Raw genomic sequence first — 6000 nt, 5'->3', positions numbered from 1 at the left:
ATGAATATAGATAGTTTTACGGAAGGAGAACCAGAAACCAATTTAGTTTCACCAAAGGAAATGTAATAACCAAGGAAACAGCAAAAAAAGCTTTTTTTTTTTTAAATTCAGTTTTAATAAATAGCAACATAACTGTTGGGTTTTAAAAAAATAATTTTAGCTTGATAGTGTCCCTTTAAAGGCCAGAACTAGGCTATATTTATGTAGTGTGTGTTTTTGCTTTCTTAATCATTGGAGCATGCCACTCCATCTACATATCAGTTCCCTAATCACAGAGATGCTACTGTTTTCTTTCCTTTGTTATATATACACAATTCCATCTCCTCTGTGCATACCTTGTATGTTTCTATTACTTGTTTTGACAGTATAATATTTTAACTATTCTTAGTCTGGTTTATAGAAATGTGGCCTAAATTGCTTATTATGTTATTAATTGCTATTATCTTGTTCTGCATGATTGAAGTCATTGGCCCTGCTCCTGGAATATGATGCTCAGAGACTGATTCCTGCACTCACTTGAAATCAGTGAGGCTCTAATAGGGCTCTGTGAATGCAGTTGTCCACCTACATTCATCATATTTAAGGATTGGGGCAAATGCGAGCTTTGTGATTGTGAACAAACACATCGGTGTTTCCATTTTCCACAGAAGTGGAAGTATCAGGGGGTAGCATGTTAGACTGTATCCACAAAAACGACAAGGAGTCCGGTGGCACCTTAAAGACTAACAGATTTATTTGGGCATAAGCTTTCGTGGGTAAAAAAACACTTCTGCAGGTGCATGAAGTGAAAATTACAGATGCAGGCATTATATAATGACACATGAAGAGACGGGAGTACCTCACAAGTGGAGAACCAGTGTTGACAGGGCCAATTCGATCAGGGTGGATGTAGTCCACTCCCAATAACAGATGAGGAGGTTCAATTCCAGGAGAGGCAAAGCTGCTTTTGTAATGAGCCAGCCACTCCCAGTCCCTATTCAAGCCCAAATTAATGGTGTTAAATTTGCAAATGAATTTTAGTTCTGCTGTTTCTCTTTGAAGTCTGTTTCTGAAGTTTTTTTGTTCAAGTATGGCTCCTTTTAAATCTGTTATAGAATGTCCAGGGAGATTGAAGTGTTCTCCTACTGGAATTGGCCCTGTCAACACTGTTAGTCCTTAAGGTGCCACCGGACTCCTTGTTCTCTTTTAGCTTGTACATCTTTGGGTTACAACTGGAAAATAGTCCACAGACATACCATATAGAATGAATATTTTAACCTATGATACAATTTATATTTATTAATTTCACTGAAACCACAGAATCAAGTGTTTTAAAATTACAGCTGGTAAATTATACACAGGGAATAGTACATTGGCAAAGTATTGTCAGGACACAGTACAGATCTCATACAATGAAGTTCAAACAGATTTAGCCTATATAACAGATTATTTTATGGTGTAAACTGGCTGACATGGTAGTGCTCTATTTTGTTAATTCACCTTGATTAGTCATTTATCAAAAGAAAAATAAATTTTAGTAACATATCTCTTAGTTTCCCAAAAGGTACTGGTATTTCAATAACACACTATGTAATGCCTCACTGAATATGTGGCCTCCGGTACAGCTTATTAAGAGATATGTGAAATTAACTAAAGACAATAATTATGTCTTTTTCCCCTAGTCTTCCCTACGACACCTCTCATTTTGGTCCTACATGACTTTATGTACATGCCCCTGTGGTAAAACTGAAATGGATTATTAAACAACTGCCCAAAAGCATTTAGATTCAGCATATTTCCTGTGTCTCACGAGGCATTAGTAATGTACATTTGCATGACTTTCACTGAGTAATGCTTCAATGATGAACCGTGTTCACTGCATACTTCATCACATTTTTATGTCAAATTGTGCAAACCAGTTTATGATACATTATGAGAAATTCTGCATTTAGTTACAATAGTATAAATAGAAGTCAAATCATTCCATGAAGTTACTCTAGATCTACATTGGTGTAACAAATCAGAATTTGGCCCTGTATATGTGAGTATACTGGAGACCCATATACCCGTCCATACATAAAAAATGCATTTTTATATAGACTGAGTTAATCTATACATTCATACAGATTCCTAATTGTTCAATTTTGAATAGATAAGATTTCAGCTGATATACACAGAAGTGTTTTTAATGTCCTGACAGCTATTGTAAATATCTAAGTAAGGAGAAACAATTGTGTGGCTTTTGTTTTTGACAATTAAAGCTGCAGTAGATAAAGAAGCAGGACAACAAATCTGCCAAGACATTCAGGAGAAATATTGAGTGTCAGGAAACAAGTTCTCATTTCATTCACCCAGAAGATTGTTATTCTAGTTGGGTTCTTCCAAGACTTTTGTGTCACCACTGAAAACTTGAATTTGCAACAACAATGGGCCAGATCCTGGAGCTATGTCAATTAACTCCAGCTGAAGATATGTCACTGACAATTTTTCTCATGCTAAGAATCACTACAGGTGTGCACATTAAAACCCGAAATAGCTGAAGGAACAGTTAATGGAACTGACAAGCGTAAACATAAGCAAGCATTTGCAAAGGCACTGACAAATGTGTAGAGTTCCAAACTAGAGAACCAGCCTTATAAACAAGCCAATATTCTGTGCACTCATATGGATGGTAACAACAAACAATAGCCCTCTTGGGAATGCTCCTCGTGATGTATATTAATGCATAGACATGTGTTGGCAGCTATTTACAAACTATGCACTATCGCAGGGATGTGCCAAAAATAAACTCCCTGTTTCGGCTGCAAATTGCAGTCCTCACTTAGAGAACGTTCAATTTTGGCTACACCAATATAGCAAGGTGCTCCTTGCTCCTACCATTTCTTTGCAGAGGACAACATATAATTTTTCATATCAGTCTTAATAAGAGGAGAATGTTTATCCAAAAAAGATTGCTCAGTAGGACAAAATGATTAACTCTCCTTCCCCACAAGTCTATTTTTAGAGTCTAATTCAAAGCTCCCTGAAGTCAATGAACAGGCTTTTATTGACTTCAGTGGACTTTGGATCAGGTCCTAAGTGAGGGAGAACTGTGCACACTATATAAATGATACACAACTGAATAATTTGGACTTGGTTGTTTGCTTTGTATGGCACTAGCATTAAGCTGGAGTGATCAGAAGGTGATTTTGCATCATTAAATAAATGACTGTACAGATGTTGTAAGTTTGCTTACACTGCTAATTTCTCCTCAAATAGGGCCCAGTCCAACTCCCATTGACTTCAACAGGAGTTGAATCAGACAAATGGTGGAAGCAATGAGAGCTCATAGGGACACATTGTGGGCTTTTTGGCAAATGCACATTTGGATGACTTTTTTGTGTGCCTTTTTGAAGTCCAATATAGTATGCATGGCTAGAAAATAATGAAACTAAAATGAAGCAAGTGTTTCTGGTTGGCTTTTCATTATACCTGATGATAAGAAGATGATAGTATTGAACTACTAGTGCTGATGTGATTGGAAAAGTAGCATATGTCACTGTAAATCAAATCCTACAGTATTTGGGGTAAATTTTCTAAAAGGCACAAAGGAAGAACTTTTCATAGTGTCCACATTAAAGTACAAGCGGTTGTGCGACTGAACGCTCACACACCATCTCGACAACTCAGACAAATTTCACTGTTGGAAGCATATACACATCTCCCATTCACTATGGGCCTGCTCCTGCTTCCATTGAATTAAATGGCAAAACTCCCATTGACTTGAATGGTCAATGATTGAGGCCTCTAATAGAATCTGTATGCGTGCATCTGAAATGAGAATCTGGCACTTCTGGTTCAATGATTTTTAGGTCAATGGGCTCTACGATTTGGTTGTTATGAGACTTTAGAAGCACATTAAGTACATCAAGGAGCTCTGCACACTGTTTCACAAAAATTAAAAATCATAACTTCTTTTGGAAAGGAAAAATCTGGTAGCAGAAAATGAATATACATATATACAGTGTGTGTGCATATGTGTATACACACCCCTATTTCATGCAGAAAACTTTCGTTAAAAAAACAACCAAACAAAACAAACAAAACTCAAAAGCAACCAGTGCTACACATCATGTAAACTCACAAAGTGTACTTTCCACACAAATACAAAGCATAAATAAAAAAAAGAAAAGAAAAGATGATAGCAAAACATTTTAAATATAGTATTTGCACAATTGGTAATTTTGTTAAATAAGAATAAATAAATTCATTACATCCATTCACATACCAGTTGTAAAAATAATAAATTATTTATTTTCAGTGCTGTGTTGCTTTTTTTACATTTGTGATTAACCCCCTAACTCCCCCCCTTTCTTCCCCCCCCCCACTCCCCATGGGATAAAACTGTTTCCACAGGAAGGTGACTAAGTTGAATTTCTTGATCAGCTCAGATCAAACGTGATAACCTTTGTCATAATGAAAATAATTATTCTAAGAATGTGATGTCTTATTTAGTGTAAGACATACCAAGTAATAGTGATATGAGTGGAAGACAATGGAACTGAATCCCAATACATCAGCTGTTAATTTAGCACTGGAGACACTAAAGGAGATTCCTTCTATGTTTCATTTCTATATAGAGAACATTATTTGGAGTTTTTGAATTGGGTTTCCATTAGCTAGAAGCATTTTCTGAAGCACTTTGTGCAAAACTCAGCAGTGATATAAACTGTGATGTAAAATATGAATTGAATACTTAGGGATTGAGTTGGACAAAACATGAGTCAAAATGATAAAGTCATGTAACTTGCACCAAAATTGCATTCAGCAGATGCACAAAACAAATGTAACTGACATGTGAAGAAAGCAGCTAAAAGGAGGGTGTAAAATAAAGCAGGCAAACTTACCTTACTTTTCAACATCCTGTTAGCTGCTTTTCTTGCTATGCCACTCTTGGCCCCCTCAGTGTGTAAATTACACTTGTTTTGCATATTCACTGAATGCTAAATCGATGGAATTTATACTATCTTACTACTTTCACCTGCGTTCTGGCCAACTTACTCCTGATGCCTAACTTAAACTATTAGTTATACCACCACAAGATTTGGCCTGGAGACTTCTAAGGAAGTTGCTCCTCTTCCTTTGAGTCCTCCCTCTCCTGCACCTGAGCAGTCCATGTTCACTTCACAAGTTTCCTCTAGCACATGCCTTTTACTGTGAAAGGTTGCCTCTCAGCAAGGGCCAAATTCATCTCTGGTGTAACTTCACTGATTTCAAGTGTCTTTGGGACACTTGCTCATGATGCAGCTGTGGGGAGAGACAGGGAACATTCCACGCACATGCACAAAGACAAATCTCACGCCCCAATCAGAGTTTGAACCAAAGCCCATTGAAGGCAGCGAGCTTTGAATCAGTCCCATTGTGAGATTGTTGTCTACTCCCCCTCACATTTTCTCTACAACTTGAAGGGAATCAACTCTTGAACATCAGTCTGAAGATCTGACAATCCAGTTTCCCCTACTCCACACTCAGTTGCCCAATTTTATGTATTTGGCTATCCCGCTAAGGTGCTACATGAGTTAGAAAAACTAATTTTAGTTAAAGGATGGGTGACCGTGAGAGGGAAATATTCACTATTTGGTTTGTTCTGATACCTACTTGTTACACAAAACTCTAGGAAAAGTATACATTTGATCTAACAATGCTTTAAATTTAGAATCCTTTGTGGTTTCATTTTCTGGAATTTGTATAACATCCAAAAAAAGTTTACTCATCACTGTTTAATATATGAGAAATATGATTCAAACACAACTGCTTGCACATTCTGTCTTCATAAGTAATGTAATTTTAGAAGTGACACTGACACTGTGGGCATAATCTTTCTTTGTAATGAACAGAGATGGAAAGTTTGGATCTGAACTGTCCAAAAGTTTGGGGATGGTCAGTGTCTGTTTAGATTCATTTCATTCAATTCAGTGTAGGAATTCTAAAAAAAATCAATATTTTTTGTCCAGGACCATTTCTAGCAATAAGGCCACACTA

Source organism: Terrapene carolina, unplaced genomic scaffold (assembly GCF_002925995.2).
Source record: "Terrapene carolina triunguis isolate 2854851 unplaced genomic scaffold, T_m_triunguis-2.0 Scaffold32, whole genome shotgun sequence".
Classification (NCBI taxonomy): Eukaryota; Metazoa; Chordata; order Testudines; family Emydidae; genus Terrapene; species Terrapene triunguis.
Note: the sequence above shows the minus strand (reverse complement) of the source record.